The 26,978-nt window shown below is 39.7% G+C and overlaps 1 pseudogene; it reads right to left on the bottom strand.

Annotated features, from left to right (window-relative positions):
• Positions 1 to 473: 473 nt before the first annotated feature.
• LOC150025889 (uncharacterized) lies at positions 474 to 6,128 on the bottom strand (annotated as a pseudogene).
• Between the last annotated feature and the right edge of the window lie 20,850 nt (positions 6,129 to 26,978).

A 26,978-nucleotide genomic window follows, 5' to 3' on the forward strand; every position in this document is an offset into this window, starting at 1 on the left:
ATTTTAGGCAGTTAATCATGACCCAAGTAAGTCTTAATTTAACTGAAAACATATTTAACAGGTTTTTGAAAAGCTATTAAGAAATGTGACAATCAACCGGTTGAAATATCATTTTAACCGGTTGAATTGGTTTTCACAGTTAGTCAACAAAGTCAAAAACAATTTTGAAAACCTTCAAATAAGCTAAGTGTAAAACAATTGATTATATCGTGAATTCAACCAATTGTTTTTCTCTTTGCTTAGAAAAACATTTTTCTCTTTTAAAACAGATTGATTCAGCTTGTGCATAGAATTAAGAATGATCTTTACAAGAATTCTAAACACCCAAGAACTAAGCTTCAATCAAAGCAGCAAAGTATCAAGCCTTCATCATAGATTTGGTTCATCAAAGCTTCCATGTTCTACAATCTCCCTCTATTTGATGAAGACAAATTCCTGGGATGCTTTTTGGAATGTTCTGTTTAGAATCTTGCTTAACCTGCATTCACAAGCAAAAATAGAAATACAGGATAATCTATTCTAGATTAATCAGGCACCAGAAACTAGTTTCCATTAGGTGATTTCCAAAAGGAGCATCAACCAAATCAATGTGAGAAACCACTCAAACATGCATAGGTGCAACATTAGAAAACAATCGGTTATTTCGCAGGAATAACCTGTTAAAATATGTATTAGAGTTTATAACAAGTTAAAAACCAGTTAAAGCAATGTTCAAAAGCAAAACAGATGCAAATATAGGAACATTACAACTGAAAGCTCACTTCTCCCCCTATTTGTCTTCACAAATAGAATGAAAGAAGGATTAAAAACAACATAAATTCAAGATAAGGCTTGTAGATCAATTATACCCAGTTCATTTCTCAATGAATAAAAGTTGTCTTTGGATAAGGGTTTTGTGAAGATGTTGGCAAGCTGTCTTTCAGTGGCAATGAATTGAATCTCAGTCATCATTACTAACATGATCACGAATGAAGTGATGTCGAACCTTAATATGTTTGGTTCTGAAGTGCTGAACCTGATTTTTTGTGAGATTTATTGCACTTGTGTTGTCACAGAATAAAGGAACTTTGTTGACTTTCAACCAAAGTCCTCCAGTTGTTGCTTAATCCATAAGATTTGTGCACAGCAGCTCCCTGTAGTTATATATTCAGCTTCAGCAGTTGACAAGGCTACACAAGCTTGCTTTTTGTTGTGCCATGATATAAGGCTTGAACCAAGTAGATGGCATGTCCCACTTGTGCTCTTTCTATCCAATTTACATCCTGCAAAATCAGAATCAGAGTATCCTACTAATTGAATAGGAGAGTGTGAAGGATACCATAAACCCACGGATGTTGTTCCTTTAAGATATTTTAGGATTCTCTTGGCAGCTTTAAGATGAGATTCTCTTGGACTGGATTGGAACCTTGCACAAAGGCAAACAACAAACATAATATCTGGTCTACTTGCAATAAGATATAGTAAGGAACCAATCAACCCGCTGTATTTAGTTTGGTCCACTGCTGTTCCAACTTCATCAGAACTTAAGTAACAGTTTGTAGACATAGGTGTCGTTGCAGCTTTACAGCTCTCCATCTCAAACTTTTTGAGAATGTCATTACAGTACTTGGATTGACACAAGAAGATGCCTTCTTTGGATTGCTCGATCTATAACTCAAGAAAGAAAGAGTTCCCCCATCATTAACATCTCAAATTCTCCATGCATATATTTTACAAATTCTTCACACAATTTATCATTAGAAGAGCCAAAGATAATGTCATCTACATATACTTGGACTAAGATTACAACATAATCATATTTTTTAAAGAAAAGGGTTTTGTCAATCTTCCCTCTTTCATATTGATGAGATAAAAGAAAACTACTTAACCTTTCATACCACTGTCTTGGTGCTTTCTTAAGACCATACAAGGCTTTCTTCAACTTGTATACATGATTAGGATATATGTGGTCTTCAAACTCGGGTGGTTGTGATACAAAAATTTCTTCATTCACAATTCCATTTAGAAAAGCGCTCTTTACGTCCATCTGAAATAACTTGAATCCATTCATGCAAGAAAAGGCTAGTAAGAGTCTCACAGCTTCTAACCTTGCTACAAGTCTTGCCTTATTCTTTGTAGTATCCCTTAGCAACAAGTCTTGCCTTGTTCCTTGTGATGACCCCTGAATCATCTTATTTGTTTATGAAAACCCATTTTGTTCATATGAAATTCATTTGATCTGTTCTAGGAACCAGGAACCATACATCATTCCTCACAAATTGGTTGAGCTCCTCATGCATAGCAGTAGTGTAATGTTCATCTTTGACTACATCATTGATAGTCTTTGGTTCAATCTTGGAGACAAATGTTGTATGATTGTAGAAGTTTGCTACGTTCCTTCTTGTTGATACACCATTGTTGATCTGTCAAATGATATTTTCAACTAAGAGATCTTTGGGGATCCTCCACCCTTTTGGGCATCACACTATTGTAGATTTTCAATTGGTTGTTTCGCAGAATCAACCGGTTGATTTTCTGTACAATTTTCTAGATTCTTCAAAAAGATATTCTGCTCATCTTCTTCTGTACTGATCTTTATTTGACCTTGCTCAAAATTGTTTAGTTTCATAAAAAACAACATGCACTGATTCTTCAACGGTCATAAGTTTCTTATTGTAAACTCTATATACATGACTAGATACGGAGTAACCAAGGAAAATACCTTTGTCAGCTTTTGCATCGAACTTACCGAGATTCTCTTTACCATTGTTTAGGATGTAGTATTTGCATCCAAATACCTTTAGGTGTCCTATGTGAGGCTTCCTTCCAATTAACAGCTCATATGGAGTCTTTTTCAGAATTGGCCCGATAAGAACACGATTCATCACGTAGCATGTTGTACTTATCTTATATGAATCCAAATAGACATGACAATAAAATTGGGAATTTAGGGTTACGGAACGGAATAAATTCAAAACAGTAACAATAGAAACATGGATAAAGGAAGGTGCCACAAACAAAGTTTGATAAGCCTAAGGATGATCGCCACAAGAATTGGTGGATTCTTGATAAGATCGCAAGATACAGGGAAAAACCCTAGCAGAGAAACACTCTCTAAAATTATCAAAATATTTGTCCCCCTAATCTGAGTTCCAATAGTGTATAAATTACAAAGGTCTTTTCTTATTTGTAAGAAAATAAGACAATACTACAATCCTTATATTTCAAGAATGATCATTTGTCCTAGTGGTTAGGTTGATACTCTGTACTTGGTCTATAAAAGGAGACAAATCAGACACATTAAAAGTGTTACTCATATTGTACTTACTTGTGTACCCAGACCCCATCTCCAGGATCAAAGATTATTTTCTTTCTTCCTTTCTTAACTTGTTTAGAAGAACCTTCACCTTTTCCTTCAACTTGTGCTTCAACCTTTTTATGTTGCTTTCTCACATAGTCAACTTTAGCCTGTGTATCTTTATGCTTTAAAACAGAAATGTTAGGCATAGTGAACAAATCTGTTGGAGTTAAAGGATTTAATCCATACAAAATTTCAAATGGATCACAATTCGATGTGTTGTCAACAACCATATTGTAAGCAAACTCAACATGATGTAAACATAATTCTTGGATAGCCGTCACCTTTTCATAATCTACCTGAATTCCTTTGGCACTTACCACAAAACACAAGGATGCAATTTGTTCAGTACAAAATGTGCATTTCTTAAAATTAGCATACAACTTTTCTGTTCTAAGAACATTTAAAACAGCACACAAATGTTCCTCATGTAATTCCAAACTAGTGCTATAGATCAAGATGTCATCAAAATACACCACAAAAAATTTGCCCAAAAATTCTCTCAAAACATAGTTCATTAATCTCATAAAAGTGCTTGAGGCATTTGTTAGCCCAAATAGCAACACACGCCAGTCATACAATCCATATTTTGTTGTAAAGACAGTTTTCCATTCATTCCCATTCCTAATCCTAATTTGATGGCAACCACTTCTTAAGTCAATTTTTGAAAATATACAACCACCATACAATTCATCCATTAAATCATCTAACCTGGGAATATGGTGTTTATACTTAATGGTAATGTTATTGAGTGCTCTGCAATCTGTGCACATCCTCCAATAACCATCATATTTAGGCACCAAAATTACTGGAACAACACATGGGCTCATGGTCTCTTGTACCCATCCTTTGTTCATCAATTCTTCAACTTGAGTTTGGATTTCCTGCAAAACAGAATCAACACTAGGAAGAAAATTAATTTGGTTAGAATGGTCAGCAACCAAAGTGTTGTTTTTGCAATAAGGTAAATAAAGAGGTTTGCTAGAAAGTAGCAACTTCTTCACTTCATTCACTTTCAATAATCCATTCATTTTTCTCTCATGTGTTTCTCTCTTTTTAAGTGTTTCACTCTTGCTCTGTTTAGGTGTTTCACTCATCTCTCTTTTCTCTTGGACTCTCTTTTCTCTCAATTTGATTTGATCCTCACACACCTCTCTAGGAGATAAGGGTTTGAGAATGATCTTCTTATTATTCTGCATGAAAGTGATTTTATTGGTGAAACCATCATGAATAGCCTTGGTGTCAAACTGCCACGGCCTCCCTAACAAAATGTGAGTTGCCTCCATTGGAACCACATCACACAAGACATTGTCATTATATTGTCCTATGGATAGGTTCACCTCCACTTGTTTAATCACTGTCATCTCTCCATCTTCACTAAGCCATTGAAGCTTGTATGGCCTTGGGTTTGGTTTTGTCTCCAAATTCAATTTGGTAACTAGTCTTGAGCTAGCTACATTGGTGCAACTTCCTCAATTAACTATGAGTGAACATATTTTCCCTTGAATGGAACATCTAGTATGGAAAATATTTTCCCTTTGGGTTTGGTCCAAAGCTTGCATTTTGCTTCCCATAAGCCTTCGAATCATCAACAAATCACCCTCCAATGTATCCAACTCCACCTCTACCTCTTCCTTCTCTTCTTCACTTGAAGGTTCACTGACTATTTGTGTCTTTGATAAACTGATCATATTCTTTTTTTGTTGGACATTCTGAAGCATAATGTCCTCTTCCCAAGCATTTGAAACATTTTACCTCACTTGTTTTCCTTTTAGGTGGTGAGTTACTATATCTATGAGGTGACTTCCCACTTGAAGATGTGACTGAACTTGAGGGAACTCCTTTATCCTTCATCGCCTTATCCTTCCAATTGAAATTTTTATTATTGTTAGAACTCCTCATGATTCCCTTCCTCTTGAGTTGTTGTTCTACTTGGTTAGCCTTGTGCAACAACTCTTTCATGTCAACATACTCTTGCAGCTCCACAACATCCCTAATATCACAATTCAATCCATTCAAAAATCTTACCATGATTGCTTCATTTTCTTCATTCTTTCCAGCTCTAATCATGGTCACCTCCATCTCTTTAAAATACTCTTCCACACTTTTATTTCCTTGAGTCATTCTCTGAAGTTTGAGTTGCAAATCCCTATTGTAGCTTGCTGGAATATATCTCTTCCTCATAATCCTTTTCATTTCTGTCCAAGATTCTACCATGGGTTCTTCATATCTAGTTCTGTCCCTTTGGTATTTATTCCACCAAGTTAAGGCATAATGTGAAAATTCAGCTGCTGCCAACTTCATCTTCTGCTCCTCATTGTACTCATTGCAAGCAAACACATGCTCTACTTTAATTTCCCACTCCAAGTAAGCATCAGGATCACTTTTCCCATTGAATGTGGGAATATTTAATTTTATTCCATCAATTCTCAGAGTTCTTTGTTCTCCATCATTTTCTCTTCTCCTCCTCCTATCTCCTCCTCTATTTTCTGGATTTACTTGTTGTGCTTGCTCCATTTGATCCAACCTCTCATGGAGTCCATCACTTTGTTGTTTCATTATCCTTTCCAAGTGTTGGGTTAAGGCTTGCATCTGTAGTTGAGACAGTCCACTATCTGACGGTTCCCCTGCCATGCTCAAGTAAACAGATTACAAATAACAATAAGTTTGGGCCTAATACCACTTTCTCACGTGTTTACACTCAACACTCGTGTTTCACACAATAAGGCTTTTTTTTCTAATGATCACACTGCCTTTTACCACTCTTTCTCTACTTAAGGTTCTTACAAGAATCAAGCAATCAATAATCCAGAATCACTTCCAAAAGTAGCAATCAAAATCAATTAAAAATAATAGTAAAGAACAAAATAGTGAAGAACAATTTCACTATCAACAAACAAGCAAGACAATTAAAAAACAGCAAGCAAAAACAATATATAGAGAAAATAAAATATGTAGACAGGACACTTTTAGAACTTTTAACAAACACCAAGTATGCACTAAATAAGAACTATTTTTTTTTTCTGTTTTCCTCTTGTTTTTTTTTCTATTTCTGTTTTCCTCTTCTTCTTCCTTTTTTTTCTCTTCTTTTCTTTTTTTCTATTTCTTCTTTTTTTTTCTTTCTGTTTCTGCTTTTTTTTTTTTAAAAATAAAAAAATAAAAAAATGAACAGTACCGTGAACAATAAACGTGAACAGTACCGTGAACAGTGTCGTGAACAGTACCGTGAACAGTAATGAGGGGAAAAAAAAATTCAGGATGCACAATTATATTATGACTCAAACCTTTGCTCTGAATACCAACAGATATGAATCCAAATAGACATGACAATAAAATTGGGAATTAGGGTTACGGAACAGAATAAATTCAAAACAGTAACAATAGAAACCTGGATAAAGGAAGGCGCCACAAACAAAGTTTGATAAGCCTAAGGATGATCGCCACAAGAATTGGTGGATTCTTGATAAGATCGCAAGATACAGGGAAAAACCCTAGCAGAGAAACACTCTCTAAAATTATCAAAATATTCGTCCCCCTAATATGAGTTCCAATAGTGTATAAATTACAAAGGTCTTTTCTTGTTTGTAAGAAAATAAGACAATACTACAATCCTTATATTTCAAGAATGATCATTTGTCCCAGTGGTTAGGTTGATACTCTGTACTTGGTCTTGAGTTCAAATCCTAACTCCAAATAAAATAATAATATTATTTTATTTTAATACTCCAATCTTGTTGTGTGTGGCCCTTGGGCTTGGATGTCCGCATCATTCCCTCCCTCTTGAAAAAGACTAGGTGTTTTAGAAGACTTATAGTAATAGAAGGACCAAAAATTGAGTTGGGAACAAGGTTTTCAGTTTATTGTTTTGTTTGTTTCCCCTTTTGTCAAGCTTCACACACATGTTCCTTCTCAAACTTGAGTTTGGGTAAGCCAATAACAAAATCATTTGAAATCAATTTATTCAAGTGATGCATATGTATGTGTGCAATTCTTCTATGCCAAAGCTATGATTCTTCATGCTTTGTCAAAAGACAACCAATAGATGTAGAGTTAGAGATATCGAGTAGATAGACATTATTTGATCTCTTACCAACTAGCAGTACTTCCTTTGAGTTTGGTAGACGAATCTCACATGAGTTAGTTTTGAATGTGACTTGGTATCCTCTATCACAAAGCTGGCTTATGCTGAGTAGGTTATGTTTGAGCCCTTCCACATAGAGAACATCATGGATTAGAAAGTTGTTTCCATTACCTATGGTGCCTTTTCCAAGGATCTTTCCTTTGTTGTTGTCTCCATAGGTCACATGCCCTTCCTGTTTAAGAGTGATGCTAACAAACTTTGATGCATCTCCAGTCATGTGCTTGGAGCAGCCACTGTCCAAGTACCATAGATGTTGTCTCTCATCAAGAAATCCTGCAAAAAAATAAAATCAGGTGGCAAGATCTGGTCCCCCAATAAATTTGGGTCCATGGATGTTAATATGATTGTCAGGAACCTTTGGATTCTTGGGAACCCACTTTAGGATACCTTTAGGAACAAAAAATTTGCGAATTTTACAAAATCTGACAGAGTGACCCTTTCTAATGCATTAGAAACAACAAACAATTGGTTGTTTCGACTTTTCAATCGATTGATTTTCTGTAATGGTTGAAAAAGGTTTCAAACAACCATTGTTCTTGCTTTATGGGTTAAACCCCAAACCAGATTTTCCAAAAGCACAACTCTGAGATGCTAAAACACTCTCAAGGTTGGATTTACCTTTTGAGATTTTGTCCACAATTTTCACAAGATACAAGACTTTCTTTTGAATAGATTCAGAGTTTTTGCAAGAACTAGATTCACACTTACAAGAAGAACTTTGATAAATCATTTCTAGGTTTTCAAAATCAATTTTTCAGTTGTTCAATTCTTCTTCCAAAACCTTGATTCTATTTTTCAACCAATTGTTTTTACTTTTAAACCGATTGTTTGAAAGGGTTGATCTGTTAGCCTCTTCATGAGTCTCTTTAAAAGCCTCAAGAAGTTGATAATAACTATCACATTTGGTAGAGGAAGATGTACTTACATTATTTGATGCAGATTCTTCTCTTGCCATCAGACAAACATCCATGTTAGAATCTGCAGAAGATGATCCAGCAGAGGACTCATCACTGCCCAACCAACCATTTCTTGAATCTTTATGAATTCTTTCAAGAGTATCCCACATCTCTTTAGCTGAGACACATTCTAAAACTTTAAGAAGTTCATTAGAATCAAGAGCTGAAATAATGATGTTCTTAGCTACACAATCAAGATGGTCTTTTTCATTTTTAGGTAAGACTACATTAGTTTCAGGCAGGTGTATGAAAGCATTGTTTGTAATGACATCCCAGATTTTTCTATCTGTTGAGTCAACAAAAAATTTCATTCTTATACACCACGGTTGATAGTTCTCACCACAAAATAAAGGTGGTCTATTTAAAGAAGCACCTTTCCCAAAAGAAAACTTGCTAGCCATTAAAGTAGTTTAAAAAGAACTTGAATAACTTTCAAGAACCTAGCTCTTGATGCCAATTGTTAGAATTAATGGCCTAAATAAGAAGGGGGGTGAATTGTTTAACAAAATATTTTCGAAAAGATTGGATAAGAATGAAGTTTTATGAATAATCCAGGAAAGAGTAATCAAGGAAGCCAAAAAAACAAAGCAATTGAAATTGTTTGCAGAAAAACAATCGGTTCAAACTTTGTTTTAACCGGTTGTTTATAGCAACATAAACAAAAAAATCAAATCAAATAGTTTATAATGAGTGAGAGAGAGAGAGAGAGAGAGAGATTACACCATCAATTTATACTGGTTCACTCAACCTCTCAGTTATATCCAGTCCCCAGAACAACCACCAGGTTTTCCACTAGCAATCAATCAAATATTACACACACTCAAAGCCAAAGAGGTGATCTTTATAACCCAAGAACACTCACCCTCTTTGCTTTCACATAACCACATTCAGAACACCCTCTGACCTTACAAGTTTACAAACTTTACAAGTAGAGAAAAGTAACAATTACAAGAATAAAAAAGGAACAAATTACACCCGGTATTTCAGGAATCACATAACTCTTAAGATCAGTTCTTGAACCAATGCCTTTAGGCAATCTTGCAAAACTTTGACTCAAATCTCTTCTAAAAAACGTTTTCAATCTCACTTTTTGTGTTTTTGAGAAACCATATTTATAGCTCTTAAATCTAGTCGTTTTAGGTAGTTAACCATGAGCCAAATCATTTTTAATTCAACTGAAAGCAAATTTAACGGGTTTATGAAAAGCTATTAAGAAATGTCACAATTAATCGATTGAAATGTTGTTTTAACTGGTTGAATTGGTTTTTACAGTTAGTCAACCAAGTCAAAAATAATTTTGAAAACCTTCAAATAAGCTAAGTGTAAAACAACCGATTATATCATGAATTCAACCGTTTGTTTTTCTCTTTGCTTAGAAAAACATTTTTCTCTTTTAAAACAGATTGATTCAGCTTGTGCATAAGATTAAGAATGATCTTTACAAGAATTCTAAACACCCTAGAACTAAACTTCAATCAAAGCAGCAAATCATCAAGCCTTCATCACAGTTTTGGTTCATTAAAGCTTCCATGTTCTACATGAACTTGGAGACAGTTTGACTAGTTGACTTTGATTGAAACTTCACCAATTCTAAAACCTATTTGTGAAAATATTTTTATCACTCATTTGAAATAAAAAAATTTGTGAAAATAATTTCTTTTTAATTTCAAAATGAGTGGAGAGAGGAAGAAGAAGATGCCTATGGATGGAGAAAGGAGAATAGAATTTTGAGAGAAGATAAAGATAGAAAATGGGATGAGATAAAATAAATGTTTGGCAAAATAGTTCTCAACCAAAATAAGACAAAAGGTTTGAAGAAGAAATACCTACTCATAGAAGAAATATTTATAACTCCCATTATCAAAGAATGGAAAGGGTGTGTTTTGAGCCTAGAAGTTTATATTATTCTACAGAGTTTGAAGTACATTCCCTACTTTTATGGAAATAAAAATGTTGAAGAATATTTAGAATGGGAGATAAAGCTCGATCAAACTTTTAAGAAATACAAAGGTCATGAACATACTAGATTTTTCATGGCTACCCTATGTTTTCAAGAATATGCTAGGTCTTGGTGGCAACAAAGGCAACTTGATGTTAGAATTGGTAAAAATCAAAAAGTGGAGTATTGAAGTGATTTAAAGGCGTGTATGAGAAGAAAATTTGTTCTTCCTTCACATGATAGAAACAGGAAGCTTAGAGAAGAAATAAAAGAGCTTGTTAAAATAGGAAGAAAATTTGTAGATGGAGAAAAAGAATACGTTAGAAGAGAAAAGGAGTTTAAAGAAAAATTGCAAGCTCTTGTTAGAAATAAAGAAGATAAAGAAAAAAGAGAAAGATAGGAAAAAGAAAGGAAAGATAGCGAGGAGAAAGAAAAAAGAGAAAGAGTGATGATAGAAAAGGAAAGTACAAAAATGTCTTTTTCTGGAGATGAACCAGATATTGATAACATTTTTCCTTCTATTACAAAACCCTGTGAGAATGTGCTTAAAGAAAAAATATGTGTCTGGAGCTGAACCAGATATAGAAATAAACTTTTCTTACATAAGAAAGCCATATGCAGGTTTGATTGAAATGGAAGAAGAGGAAACCAACAAAGAATAAGAGTCTTTTATGACACCCCTACAAGCATAGTCGTGAAAGAATTCTTAAAGGGGGATTGCAATAATTTGAACTCTTCTTTTCAATTATATAATACTCATTCTTCTTCACAAAAATCTCAAAAACAACATTTTGTGATGTTCTTGCCTAGCCTGGGCAATAAACAACACAAAGTGAACAAAAATACTTTTTGAAAAAGGCCTTATGTTTTACTTTCAAAAATTTTATAAACAGCTTTATTCCTGTTCTATTTTCTTCTCTTTTAATAAAGAAAATTATCTCATATTTGTTTGATTTCTATTGTAGAATGACATTTGATCCAAGAGGAAAATAACAAATAAACAAAGGTTGTTGTCATTGAGCATCATTCAGATCTGAGGCCATATCATTCTCAAGAGGGAGGAAATGATGAAAACCCATCTAGTCTCGGAACATTTGGCTAAGAAGATTGGAAGCAGAAAAAGGATCTCAGAAGACTCTCATATTAGGGAGAATTAATTGTTGTCTGTTTTTCCATTTTTAATCTAGTTTTATAAACATTATACAAAGTAGTATAGGCTTTATTTTGGGCTTGTATTTGGGTCATGTGTATTGGGCCAATTAGAGTAGGGTGTAAATAGAAAAAGAAAGAGTCTAGCTAGAGTTACAATTGGGCCTCATTGGACCTAATGCAAGTCTAGACCTTATGAAGAGTTTTTATGGTTAAAACTTGCACCTTGCCTTTCCATAGCACTATAAATAAAAGTGTTAGCCCCCTTATAAATGAGATTAGAATTGATAAAGAAAGGTTGCCCAAGTTGTTAGCTCATTTGTCTTCCAATTCTCACTCTCAATTTTGCACTTCTAATAGTGTTTTGCTTGAATCTTCTTAGGAGTTGGCCTAACCTCTTTTAAGTTTCATTATCATTCTCCATACGTCATTACTTCATAGTTTCTTTCACCCATTTTAACCACCTAATCCTACCAAATTCCACACCCCAAAATACAAACAAAAGACTCATAGAAATACAAAATAGGACTTCATCATAATATTTATACTTAATTTCTTTTTATAGTGACTTATTAACAACATATTGATTATCCTTAAACTTACAAAAGAGTTTAGATAAAATAAAGTTTGAAACAAAGACCAATTCTAACAAAATAAAAAATATACATCTATCATCTATATATTTATTTTCTATTATTTATTTATTTAAAAAATTATATTTACTAAATTATCAATTCTTACATTAAGTATTTTTAAATATATTTTTCTACAATATATATTTTTCCTTCTTCGGTCTTCTATATAGTAGAAAATGAAAAAACGAAAATATTTTGATTATATTTCTCAAAAGCTTTATAACATAATTATTTTCATCATTTTTTAATATTAAAAAATTATAAATTGGTGTTCTAATCCAATACTATTCAAAATTGATTTTTAAATAATTGTTTAGATCAGAATCCAAATATCTCCCATATGTTCCTAATGTTTCAAATTTATGAGAATGTTATTTTTGGACGAAATATAGCTACAAGTATTATAAACACTTTTTTATAATATTAAATATATATTTTGAGAATTTTTTATTTTTTTTGCAACTATCTATATTTTTCTATAAATTATCAAAATATCCCTACCTATTATATAATAAGTTTTTTTTTTAGTTTTCATTAGGTAGAATGTTTTTAATCTTTAAGAATACTATTTTGATGTTTAAAAAATATTATCCTATTAGTATTTGTTATTGGTGTATTGTAATTTGGTTGTGATTACTAGTGGAATTCAGAGATTGTTTGAGAACTGGATGTAGCTTTGTGTGAGTGAACCAATATAAATCTATTGTGTAAATCTCTCCTTCTCTCAAACTTTCTATAACTGTTTGTGTTAGTTCATTTATGCTTCTGGTATAAACAACTGACTAAAACGAAGTATAAACCAGTTAAAATTATGATAGTTTCTGTTTGATTGCTTTCCTTAATTGCTTATCTGGATTGTTTGATAAATATTCATTCTAAATCAAGTTTTTGCGAAAATCTTTCACTAAACAATTCCTCCCCCCCCCTTCTTGTTTAAGCCATCAATTCTGTTCTTGAAAATTACTTAAGTTCTTGTTTCTATTTTTTTTGAAAAATCTTTTTGATTGCTAACAAATTGCCTTTTGGGGAAGGTGCTTCTTTGAATAAACCATCTTTGTTTTGTGGTAAAAATTATCCAATTTGGTGCATAAGAATGAAGTTCTTTATTGAATCATTAGATAAGGAAATTTGGAATGTTTTTTCAAACAATTCTTGCATGCATATGCATGAAAATAACTCTACATCATCTAAAAAACAACACCTTGACTATATTGCAAGGAATGTAATTGTCTCTGATCTAGATTCTGATGAATTGCTCAAGATTGCAGAATGTATCTCAGTTAAAGAGATGTGGGATACGCTTGAGAAATATCACAAGAATCCAAGGAGTGCTTTGGTAGACAAGGAAGAATCTTCTGCTGATTCATGTTCTTTAAAAAGCAAGATGGATGTTTGTTTCATAGCAAAGGAAGAATCTGGATCAAACCAAGGTTGCTTGGAGAGAAAACAACATCTATGGTATCTAGATAGTGGTTGTTCCAAGCATATAACTGGAGATGCATCCAAGTTCATCAGTATTTCTCTCAAACAAGATGAGCATGTAACCTATGGTGACAACAACAAGGGAAAGATACTTGGAAAACGTACCATAGGCAATGAAAATAGCTTGCTTATTCATTATGTGCTTTATGTTGAAGGTTTGAAGCATAGTCTGCTCAGTATCAGTCAACTCTGTGACAGAGGATATCAAGTCACCTTTAGAACAAATTCATGTGAGATTCAATTGCCAAATTCAAAATATATTCTACTCATTGGTAAGAGATCTAACAATATCTATTTGCTTGATATATCTAACTCCACATCAATAGGTTGTCTTCTAAAAAAACATGAGGAATCATGGCTTTGGCATAGAAAAATTGCACACATTCATATGAATCATTTAAATAAACTTGTTCATGGCTTATCCAAACTCTAGTTCGAGAAGGAACATATGTGTGAGGCTTGCAATAGGGAAAACAAACTAGAAAATCTTTTAATTTGAAAAATTGTGTTTCAACTTCAAAACCCCTTGAGCTTTTGCACATGGATATTTTTTGTCCTTCTAGGACTATTTGCCTTGGAGGAAATATGTATGCTCTTGTGATTGTATATGACTTTTCCAAGTTTACTAGGACACTTTTCCTACACTCAAAGAAGGAAGCATATCCAGAATTCAAAAAGCTAGCGAAAAGGCTGCAGAACACATGTTGCAGCAACATTGGAGCTATCAGGAGTGATCATGGAAGGGAATTTCAAAATGAGAAGTTCATCAGCTTTTGCAACAAGTTAGGAATCTTCCACAATTTCTCTGCACCAAGAACACCCCAACAAAATGGAGTGGTCGAGAGGAAGAATAGTCTCTGGAAGAGCTTGCAAGGACTATTTTAAATGATTCTGCCCTACCTAAGTGCTTTTGGGCTGATGTTGTGAGTACTGCTTGTTATGTGATGAACCGTGTGCTAATCAGACCTATCTTGAAGAAAACCCCGTATGAACTGTTGAATGGAAGGAAGCCAAACATAGGTCATCTGAAGGTCTTTAGTTGTAAGTGCTACATTCTAAACAATGGCAAAGATACTCTGGGTAAGTTTGATGTTAAATCAGACAAAGGTATCTTTCTTGGTTACTCTTTATCTTGCCATGCTTATAATAAAAAGCTTATGACTATTGAAGAATATATACATGTTGTCTTTGATGAAACTAACAAGTCTGAACAAGGTTTAGCAAAGATCAACACAGAAGAAGATGACTAAAACATCTTCCTGAAAAATCATGACAACAACACAGAAATTCAACCGGTTGATTCTGCGAAACAACCGATTGAAAATCTGCAGCAGGATCTACCAAAGGAGTGGAGGATCCCAAGAGACCTATCTGTTGACAATATCACTGGCTAGATCAACAAAGGTGTATCCACGAGAAGAAGTATGGCAAATTTCTGCAATCATACAACTTTTGTTTCCAAGATTGAACCAAATTCAATTAATGATGCACTCAAGGATGAGCACTGGACCATAACAATGCATGAAGAGCTCAACCAATTTATGAGAAACGATGTGTGGTCCCTTGTCCCTAAAACATCCCAGATGAATGTAATAGGTACAAAATGGGTTTTCAAGAACAAATCAGATGACTCAGGCATCATCATAAGGAACAAAGCCAGGCTTGTTGCCAAGAGTTATAACCAAGCTGAAGGAATTGATTATGATGAGACCTTCGCACCGGTAACAAGGTTAGAAGCTGTAAGACTTTTATTAGCTTTTGCTTGCATGAGTGGTTTTAAATTATTTCCGATGGACGTGAAAAGTGCTTTTCTGAATGGAGTTGTAAATGAAGAGATCTATGTTTCACAACCACCTGGGTTTGAAGATCACAAGCATCCTGATAGTGTATACAAGCTAAAGAAAGACTTGTATGGTCTCAAGCAAGCACCACAATAATGGTATGAAAGGCTATGTCACTTTCTCCTATCTCATCAATTTGAAGGAGGAAAGGTTGATAAAACTGTATTCATTAAAAAGGCTAATTCTGATGTTATCTTAGTACAAATATATGTGGATGATATTATATTTGTCTCTTCTAAAGCAAAACTTTGCGAGGAATTTGTCAAAGCGATGCAGGGAGAGTTCGAGATGTCAATGATGGGGGAACTTTCCTTCTTCCTTGGACTGCAAGTCAAGCAATCCAAAGAAGGTATCTTTGTATGTCAAACCAAGTACTGCAATGACATACTCAAAAAGTTTGAGATGAAAGCCTGTAAAGCTTCAGCAACGCCTATGTCAACAAATTGCTACTTAGATAGTGATGAAGCTGGACCAGAAGTTGATCAAACCAAATACAGAGGATTAATAGGCTCTCTACTGTACCTTAAAACAAGCAGACCAGATATAATGTTTGTTGTCTGCCATTGTGCACGATTCCAATCTTGTCCCAAGGAATCACATCTCAAAGCTGCCAAGAAATCCTGAAGTATCTAAAAGGCACAACATCCATGGGGTTATGGTATCCTTCACATTCTTGAATTCATTTAGTAGGATGCTCTGACTCTGACTTTGCAGGTTGCAAATTAGACGGGAAGAGTACAAGTGGAACATGCCCCCTACTTGGATTTAGCCTCATTTCATGGCACAGTAAAAAGCAAGCATGTATAGCTTTATCAACAACTGAAGCTGCATATATAGCTGCAGAAAGCTGTTGTGCACAAATTTTGTGGATCAAGCAAAAGCTTGAAGACTTTGGATTGAAGATTAACAAAGTTCCTTTGTTGTGTGACAACACATGTGCCATAAATCTGACGAAAAATCAGGTTCAACACTCAAGGACAAAGCATATTGAGATTAGGCATCACTTCATCCGTGATCATATCAACAATGGAGATTGTGAAATTAAGTTTGTCTCAACAGAAAGTCAACTTGCAGACATTTTTACCAAGCTTCTATCCAAGGACAAATTCTATTCTCTAAGGAATGAATTGGGTATAATTGGCATGCATGCCTTGTCTTAAAAGTGTTTTTAATCCTGCCTTTTGTCTATTTGATGAGACAAATAGGGGGAGAAGTTTGGTTGGTTCTATAATGTTCTTATTAACTGTTTAACTGGTTTAAATTTTCTTAAGATTGTTTTTAAATTGTTAACCCTGTTTTACAAAATTTCAATCGGTTATTCCTGTGAAATAACTTATTGTTTATCTATGTTGCACATGTGTATATGTGTTGGTTTCTCATCTGATTTGCCTGATGTGTTCCTGTTTTGGAAATCACCAAGAGATAACTGGTTTTTGGTGCTTATTTGTTTTGGAATAGATTACCCTGTGTTTGCTCAAGAATGCAGGTTGAACAAATTCTAAACAAAGAACATTCCTAAAAGCATCCCAAGGATTTGTCTCCATCAAATAGGGGGAGATTGTTGAACATTAGAGCTTTGATGTTTCAAATCCACATGAAGCCTAAAGTTGTGCTGCTTTTTGGTTTGGGTTTAGGTTAGGTTGTTTACAGTCTTTTGTTAAGATCAGTTATGATTCCTACACAAAGCTTGATTAATCAGTTTTAAAAGAAACAAAGTGTTTTTCCAAGCAAAGGGAAAACAACCGGTTGAATCATCGAGATAATCGGTTGTTTGTCACTTAGCTGGCTTGAGGTTTTGAAACTATTTTTTGAATTAGTTATGCAACAACTTAACTCATTCAACTGGTTAAATGTGTGTTTTCATAACAATTTTTTGAAAACTTGTTTTAACTAATTTAGTGATTAAAATTGTCTTAAACGACTACATTTCTGAGCTATAAATATAGTCTCTCTTTCAAAGAAAAATACACATTCAAATACAACAAGTATTGATACAGATTTGAGATCAAAGAAAGAGATTTGTTTTTTGAAAAGAGTTTTTCAAAAGTGCAAGATTGTTGTTCAAGCTTTGATGTGGTAACAAGTTCTCATCATAGGAGTTTCCTGTATTGTGCGAATCCATGTGTTTTCTATCCTTGTTTAGTTACTTGTAATAGTACTTCTTTTTTACTACTATGTGTTTGAAATCCTATAAAGACAGAGGTTTGTTCTGTCTTGAGGTGTGAAGTGTCGCAAAGAGGGTGAGTAGGCTTTGTGGGATTCAAAGTCACCTTTTTGTGGTGTATTGTAATTTGGTTGTGATTACTAGTGGAACTCAAAGATTGTCTGAGAACTGGATGTAGCTCTGTGTGAGTTAACTAGTATAAACCTATTGTGTAAATCTCTCATTCTCTTAAACTCTCTATAATTGTTTGTGTTAATTCATTTCTGCTGCTGGTATAAACAACCGACTAAAACGAAGTTTAACCGGTTAAAATTATGATAACAGTTTTTGTTTGATTGTTTGATTGCTTTGCTTAATTGCTTATCTGGATTGTTTGATAAAGTTTCATTCTAAATCAAGTTTTTGCGAAAATCTTTCACTAAACAATTCACCCCCCTCTTATTTAAGTCATCAATTCTTACGATCACTAGCAAGAGTAAAGGGAAGAGGGATAACAATGTATGTTTTAAGAGTCGTAGGGCAGTACTCATGCTTTATCAAGGTGGCGATGTTAAACACCACCTTGAGGTTGGAGAGGAAGAGGCACACCTCTTGTTCTCGTTGGGGCAAGTCTTGAAGGCATTTGGGTTTTTGGATTTCGGGTTCCTCAGTCCAGTATATAGGGAACTCGTCCAGGAGGGTTGAATCATTGTCGTTGCAGTGGATTTTGAAGAACTTACCCTAGAAACCTTTGTAAGATTGCTGGAAGAGGGTCAACAAAACTCTCCCAATAACCCCGTTGAAGCTCACCCAACGCTGGCAACCTAGTCGTTTGGCTTCAAAGAAGTACAAAAACACTTCCATTGATAGCAGATGGCCAAGTGGTGGCACAGGATGGAAAATCCCCGAACAAACGCCCACCTATTTGGGTGTACCTGGGCTGGGAGTAAGGAGGGCTCTTTCGAAACTATATAAGGGTAGGAGAAGAAGAAGCTTTTTGAATACGGTGGAGTAGAAGAAATAGAATGGGCCATCTGGGTCTGATGCCTCATCACAGTAGAGTGGCTCATCTACCCTACATGGCACAACCCTAACAAACCTATCGTCCTCTCTACCAAAAAGACACTTCTTCTTAAGGTGTTTGTTCTTCCTATACAACACTATTTTCTCACGAGTGGTGAACTCAGAGGTTTCTTCTAAAAGGGGACTGGGAGCCCAGGGATACAAGGTTTTGTAATCCATCATACAGAGAATCTAAACAAAGAAAGCAAATAAACGAATGCAATGCTGAGATAAAGAAGCGCATGTGTTTCGAAGAGGAGAAAGGAACGACAAAGCAAAAAAAAAAGATACATTTACAATCATAATCATAAGAAATGTAAACAGTCCCAGTCACAAGATAAAAAAACACACCTTGAGGTGATTGATGAAATGAGGAGAGGAGGTTTGTTTGAAGAAAAGGGAGCAGGGTGTTCGAAAGAGAAGCGCGAAGGGGAATGAAATAGTGAAGAAAGCGTGAATTTTCGAAGGGTTAATGTATAAGTGAAGTGCAAGCGGCAACGTTTTCCAACCGTTGATAATGGCCACGTTTACGCTTGTGATGGAGTATGGTGAGACATTACCTCAAAACACTGTGTGCTTCGCGTCTCTCACAAGACACGTACGTCACCGTGGACAAGTAGTTAGCCCCTTCACTAAAACAAATTCCAGTTCGAGCCTCGGTGATGTGATTCCAATAGCAAAGAAGAGAATGATTCTTGACATTCTTAGGAATCAACTTGAGTTGGACAATAGTTAGGCACTTTTTCTTAGAATTGGATCAATGTTCTAAGTCAAGAACTCACCAAAACTAGTACTGATCCGATCGGTCATCGGTAGTCGATGACGTCAGCATCAGAGAACCACGTGGACCACTCGCAGGGTGACACGTGGACCAGGTGGCAGAGAGGTCAGGGGGACGATCGCCAAGAGAGGTGATCGGTGGTCAGTAACCAAGTGACCACCAACAGATCAGGCGGCAGAGAGGTCGGGGGACAGATCATCCAGAATGGTGATCGGTGGTCAGTAGCCAAGTGGCCACCAACAGACCAGTTCTCAGACTAACGCCTGAAGGCAGAACGCGAGAAACAGATAAACACTGATCAGTCATCGGGGTATTGTCATCGGGGTCTCGTGTTACACGCAGTTAAACTGGGAATAAGGTTCCCAGCGAGAGCGTTACGCATGGATCTCGCATGAGCACACCTCAGGGAATCATGCACGAGAGTGGCCTGAGGGAACTAGTAAACCAGTCAGTGGTTGGTGATTCCCTCAACCCATTACGTGCATGGCATCGTGAAGGGTAAGCTGTATACGCAGAGAGCAACGTTTGGTGAGTGTGCCTAGACCAGCCACACCCGACGTTCTCCCAAGAGTATGCGATCTGCCCAGATAAGAGAAACATCCTATGTTACTCCGCAAGGGCGTAACTTAGGCACACAAAGAGAAGCGCTAGAGCCCTTCCAGTAAGTGACACGTGTGTGGTTAGATGTGAGTTGCAGGCCTCCACGTGTCATCATCTGAGAGGGGTGCGGTCCAGACAAAAGAGCACTCCGTACCACTAAAGGTACAGACAGGCGCAGCCAAGCGCAGAGACGCGCAGACATGCACAGACTCTCACGCTCCCCACTGCTGATTCTGAAGGTACGCTTTCTCTGAAAAGCATAACAGGGTTCTGACACATGCCAGAAAAGCATAATAGAATTCTGTTATGCCCAGAAGCAGGGAAAGAGAGATAAAAGAGAGAATCAGGGTGAGAGTGAGGGGTACGAAAAAACAGAGTGCAAGAGTTCTTACACACACGCTACTAGTTTTCTAGTCTTTGGTGGTTCTGTGGACTAACTTGATCGTCGGAGTGCAAACGGCCACTAGAGGCGCCGTCTGTGTGTTTTGCAGGCCGCGTTTGGAGAAGCAAGAGAAGGTTCTGAGGGTGATTCTGCAGAAGACGCAGTCGCGTAGACAGGGCAGAGAGTGCTACGAAGCGATTCCTCCACGTTCGAGTTGCCGACAGGATCATTTGGCGCCCACCGTGGGGCTCGAGTGAATCGTTGTCCCATATATACCACAGTTTTAAAGACTTACCAGAGTTTTTTCAGTTTCGTTGATAGAGAGAGATGCCTAGAAACAGACAACCATCACCTGCGCCATCCGCTGACGAAGGAGCTGTGACAATGGCGCAGGTCCTGGAAATGGTGCGCACGCTGCAGGATAACGCCGCAGCGTCAAAGGTTGAACAAGAGAGGATGCGAACGGAGCTAGCTGCGTCGCAAAGCAGGAACGACGAGCTGAATCGCGTCAATGAGGAGTTGAGAAGAACGTTGCAGGCGCAGAGGGAACACGTGGAAGACGAAAGGATGGCTAGGCAGCCGTCACCTCCAAGAGCGTTCCCCATGCCATTCTCCCCTGAAATCATGGGAAATATGGTGCCACCCAACCTGGTGGGGGTAAAAGCGTCGTTCAAGGGGGTAGAAGACCCGGAGGCGCATCTGACGGCATTCCACACCCAGATGATGTTGTCTGGGGGCTCAGACGCTGTGTACTGCAAAATGTTCATGAGCACATTGAGCGGAATCGCCATGGAGTGGTTCGTGAGTTTACCAGAAGGCCATATCACGTCTTTCTCTCAGTTCTCGAAGCTCTTCACTGAACAATACATCGTCAACAAGGCACCTGCAGTGGTGTCCTACGATCTGTTCGATGTGCACCAATACCAGGGGGAGTCGCTGAAGGACTACCTCAACCGCTTTGGGGCACAAGTGGTGAGATTGCCCAGCAAAGATGAAGATATGCTGGTGCACGCGTTTAAGAAGGGAGTGCTGCCTGGCCCCTTCAGCGAATCTCTCATCAGGAGCCATCCCAGCACCTTTGCAGAGATCCGTAGACGTGCGGTGGCACACATAGTGGCAGAAACAGAGGTTTCTGAGAAGAGAGGAAGTGCTGCACCACCAAGACCGCGTGGAGGGCAAGGAAAGCCACAGCAAGCAAGGGTGCATGAGGCCAAGGAGGGGAAGAAGGTGCGGGAAAAACCTCGTCCCTATGCACCAGGCAAAGACCATAGCAGGGGGCGTGCAAGGGAGAATAACGCACCCCCGAGGTACAACTTCATGGTAGGATTGGCGGATCTCATCGCCCTTCCTGCTGTAGCAGCAAGACTACGAGTACCAGAGAAGACAGATAAGGTACTTGGAAGAAAGAAGAATGAGTGGTGTGAGTTTCATCAGGCTTTTGGCCATACACTTCATTCTTGTTTGGCGCTGGGACACCAACTGGCAGAGTTGGTGAAGTCTGGTTTCCTAGCAGATTACCTGCGTGAGCCGCAGGGTGATCGCGCGTCAGGATCCCAGACTGGAGAACAGCAGCATGAAGTCCCTGTGCATGGGGAAGTGCAGACGATCGCGGGAGGCTTCTCGGGTGGGGGATGCACAGCTTCACAGAGAAGGAGATACGCTCGATCAGTAATGGCGGTAGATGCGGTAAATGAGAGTCATTACCCTGAAGTGGACATCATCTTCAGGAAAGCTGATCTACGGGACGTTGTCCCACACGACAACGACCCTGTGGTCATTTCTCTCATCACTGCGGGAAGGCGAGTGCACCGAGTACTCGTAGATCAAGGAAGTTCGGCAGACGTCATGTTCTGGCCAACATTCAACAAGTTACAGTTATCCCCTGACCAGCTAAGACCGTATACTGGTTGTCTCTACGGTTTTGCAGGGGATCAGGTAGAGGTGCGGGGATACATCGAGCTGAGGACAACGTTCACTGACGGAACGACAGCCCGCACTGAAAAGATAAAGTATCTGGTGGTGAGCGCCCCTTCTGCGTACAATGTCCTGTTGGGGAGGCCAACACTCAATAGACTGGGCGCAATACCATCGACAAGGCATATGAAGTTGAAGCTGCCGTCGATGGAGGGGACCGTGATAACCATCAAGTCGGATCAGGATGAGGCAAGACGCTGTTATGAGAACAGCTTGAAGCAAAAGAGAAGTGTGTGCCACGTCACCACAAAACCACCACCAGGCGTGCGCGAAGAGCGATCGGCGATCAGGGAGACACAGGGCGCTCAGAGGATGGAGGATGCTGCGGTGGGGGGCTCCCAGGTAGCCCAAGTCGAAGAAGAAGAGGAAGGCGCGATCACCCCTCGCGAGTCAGGGATCGCGAGGGCGGTCATCGCCAGCGAGATAAGGCCCCACCCAGCTGAGGGATGGGTCGAAGTGGACGTCGGGGGAAGAAAGTTCAAGTTAGGGGGATCCCTCGCTGAAGAAGAGCGAATGCTGATCATGGGTGTGATTGAGAAGCACATGAATGCCTTTGCATGGTCAGCATCCGACATGCCAGGAATCGACCCCGATTTCCTCTGCCATCGTCTGTCGATGGACCCCATGGTTCGACCTGTGCGACAGAGGCGAAGGAAATTCAACGAGGAGAAGAGGAAGGTGATCCACGACGAAGCGCAGAAGCTCCTTGCCGCAGGGCACATCAGAGAAATCCAATACCCCGAGTGGCTAGCGAATGTGGTACTGGTTCAAAAGGCAAGCGGCAAGTGGAGAATGTACGTGGACTTCACTGACCTCAACAAGGCGTGCCCCAAGGATTCTTACCCCTTACCCAGCATAGATGCCCTAGTTGATAGCGCCTCGGGGGGAAAGCTACTCAGCTTCTTGGACGCTTTCTCGGGGTATAACCAGATCAGGATGCACCCAATGGATGAATGCAAGACTGCGTTCATGACGGAACGGTCGTGCTATTGCTACAAGGTCATGCCATTCGGGTTAAAGAATGCGGGGGCCACCTACCAGCGGCTCATGGACAGGGTGCTCTCGCCCATGCTGGGAAGGACGTACACGCCTATGTAAATGATATGGTGGTTACGTCCGTAGAGAAGAAGCATCATGCAGCTGATCTGGAAGAGCTATTCACCACCATTGCCAAGTACAGGCTGAAGCTCAACCCTGAGAAATGCATTTTCGGTGTGGAGGCTGGGAAGTTCTTGGGTTTCCTCTTGACAGAGCGGGGAATCGAAGCTAACCCTAAGAAGTGTGCGGCGATCGTGGCAATGAGGAGCCCAACGACGGTGAAGGAGGTGCAGCAGCTCACGGTCGCTTGGCAGCTCTTTCCCGATATATGTCCGTTGGAGGGGAGAAAGGTCACCCATACTTCCAGTGTCTCAAACGCAACAGCAGATTTCTCTGGACACAGGAGTGCGAGGAGGCCTTCATCAAGTTAAAGGGGTACCTGGCGAGCCCACCAGTCTTGCGAAAACCCCAGGTAGGCAACCCTCTTCGTCTATATTTTGCTGTGACGGAGAGAGCAGTCAGCTCAGTCCTGGTGCAAGAGCAGGACCAGGCCCAGAGGCCTGTTTACTTCGTGAGTAAAGTGCTGCAAGGCCCTGAAACAAGGTACCAAGCCCTCGAGAAGGCTGCTCTGGCGGTGGTGTTTTCAGCCAGAAGACTCAGGCATTATTTCCACAGCTTCACAGTGGTGGTGATGACTGATCTGCCTATCCAGAACGTATTGAAGAAACCTGATGTAGCAGGCAGGATGGTCAAATGGGCAGTAGAATTGTCAGAATTTGATATTCAATACGAGCCCCGAGGACCGATCAAGGGGCAGGTGTTCGCGGACTTTGTAGTCGAGCTATCATCAATCGCGACACCTGCAGAAGGGCTAGATTTCCGATGGGTGTTATCGGTGGATGGCTCCTCTAATCAGCAGGGAAGCGGCGCTGGAGTCATCCTGGAAGGACCAAATGGGGTACTGATCGAGCAGTCCCTCCGCTTTGCCTTCAAAGCTAGCAACAATCAGGCGGAGTATGAGGCCCTGATCGCAGGAATGTTGCTAGCAAGAGAAATGGGAGCAAGAAATCTGCTGGCCAAGAGCGATTCGTTACTGGTCACCGGGCAGGTTACGGGGGAGTTCCAAGCAAAGGATCCCCAGATGGCAGCCTACCTGGAGTATGTGCAGCTCCTGAAGACGTCCTTCACCGAGTTTGAGTTAGTGCACGTGCCAAGAGAGCAAAATGCCCGAGCAGACCTGCTTGCCAAGCTGGCCAGCTCAGGCAAGGGGGGGAAGCAGAGGACTGTCATTCAGGAGACCCTGAAGGTGCCGCGCGCGTTCGTATCAGACAACCAGGTGCTTCATGTATACAAGTCAATGGAGCGTCTAACGATCGGTCATCGGTCGTTGACTCAAGAAACGCTAAGAGCACCGAGGGTGAGATCGCGACCCTCAAAGACCGATGAGTCGATGGAGGTCCATGCGGAGAAGGAACCCGACACCTGGATAACGCCATACCAGCTATACTTAAAAGATGGTGTACTCCCGCTCGATCTGGCAGAGGCAAAAAGAATAAAGAGGGGTTCAAGTAAGTTCACTCTTATAGATGGAAGCCTATTTAGATTTGGATTTTCTCACCCTGTGCAGATCTGTGTGCACGGCGAGCAATGCACCAGACTCATGTCTGAGCTGCACGAGGGGGTGTGCGGAAGCCACGTAGGTGGTCGCGCTTTGGCAAGTAGAGTACTCCGCGCGGGGTACTACTGGCCAAAGCTGAAGGAAGATTGCATAAGGTTTGCTCAGCGATGCAAACAGTGTCAACTGCATGCAGACTGGCACAAGGCACCCCCTGAGGAGTTGAGGTCCATCCATAGCCCGTGGCCATTCCATACATGGGGGATTGACATCCTAGGACCCTTTCCCCTGGCGACAAGGCAGATGAAGTTCCTCATCGTGGCCATCGAGTATTTCACCAAGTGGGTGGAGGCAGAGCCAGTCGCGCACATCACCGCACAGAAAGTCGAGCACTTCGTCTGGAAGAACATCGTCTGCCGTTTTGGAATACCCAAGAGGCTGGTCTCCGACAATGGCACCCAGTTCACGAGTCATCAGCTGAGGAAGATGTGTGAAGAGCTAAAGATACAGCAGGTTTTCGCTTCAGTGGAACACCCACAAACCAATGGGCAGGTGGAGTCAGCAAATCGAGTACTGCTCAGGGGGCTGAAGCGAAGACTAGACAAGGCCAAAGGAGGCTGGGCAGAGGAGGTCCCCAAAATTGTATGGTCTTATCACACCACCCCACAGTCCAGCACCCATGAGACACCCTTCAGCCTTGTCTATGGGACAGACGCCATGATTCCTATGGAGATACAGGAGAGCTCCCCCATATTCCTGAACTTCGTTGCTGAAGAGTCCAACGAAGAGCGTAAGGTAAATCTGGATTTGCTAGACGAAGTGCGAGAAGAGGCCAGAGTCAGTGCTGAAGCTGTGAAGAGAAGAGTAGAGCGGAGGCACAACTCTAAAGTGAGGCCCGGGCGCTTCCAGGAAGGTGATCTGGTGATGAGAAAGGCGCATCAGAATGACATGCAGAACAAGTTATCCCCAAAGTGGACAGGCCCGTACAGAGTGGTGGAGACATTGGAGAACGGAGCCTATCGCCAAGAGACTTTGGAGGGAGGAGCAATCCCCAGAACGTGGAACGCCACCCATTTAAAATTTTATTTCAGTTAAAGTTGTACAGTAATGGCGTTCTCGCGCTAAAAGATACATGCTTTGTATGTGGCGGAAACAGTTGAACAGACAAGGGGGCACTTTTCTCCCTAAGGAGGGTTTTTAACGAGGCCACCCAATTAAAGAAAAATTTCCAGCATATCAAGTGTGCTCAAGTATTAAAGTTAAAATCCTCCTTGCCCCAGGTGCAAGTGCAGGTGATTGGTTGGGCCCTACTTGCCCTAGGCGCAAGTACTGGCACCGATCTAAGTCTTCCTCACCCCAGGTGTGAGCGCAAGCAGTTAAAGGTTTGAAAAGCTAGGGGTGATAGTAAGACCAAGGGAGGGAAAGGAAAGGTTTTGACAAAACGTCCTTACCCACTTGGCATGCACCAATATTGGCCCAGTAAGACTCTTAGTCCGAAACCCTTCTCACCCCAGGAGTGAGGCAGGGAATGAGCGACTCAACCCGCCAAAGGGTGATGACCTTGGGGAAAGTAAGAGGGGTTAGCGAGAAACACTTTTCTTTCCCCAAGACGAGGCATCACCTTGAGCGATCGATGTCAAAGTCCTCTATGCACTTAGCGCTAGAGCGACTGAGAAAGCTAAGTAAAGACTAAAGAACGACCACTGATGAGTCGTCAGTAATTGGCTAGTGGTGCAAAGCAGCGCACGAGGACTGTTAAACGCCAAGCTGAGGGAATAGCCAGTCGTGATCAAGTAGAAGCGAAAGAATAAGAGAAGCAGATCGCGCTAAGCCTAAGCTGGTTAACACTTAGTCGTGCGCAAAGTGAAAGACGAAGCTCAAGATCGCGCTAAGCCTAAGCTGG

This window comes from Phaseolus vulgaris, chromosome 7, assembly GCF_051622355.1.
Source record: "Phaseolus vulgaris cultivar YP4 chromosome 7, ASM5162235v1, whole genome shotgun sequence".
NCBI classification, from domain to species: Eukaryota; Viridiplantae; Streptophyta; class Magnoliopsida; order Fabales; family Fabaceae; genus Phaseolus; species Phaseolus vulgaris.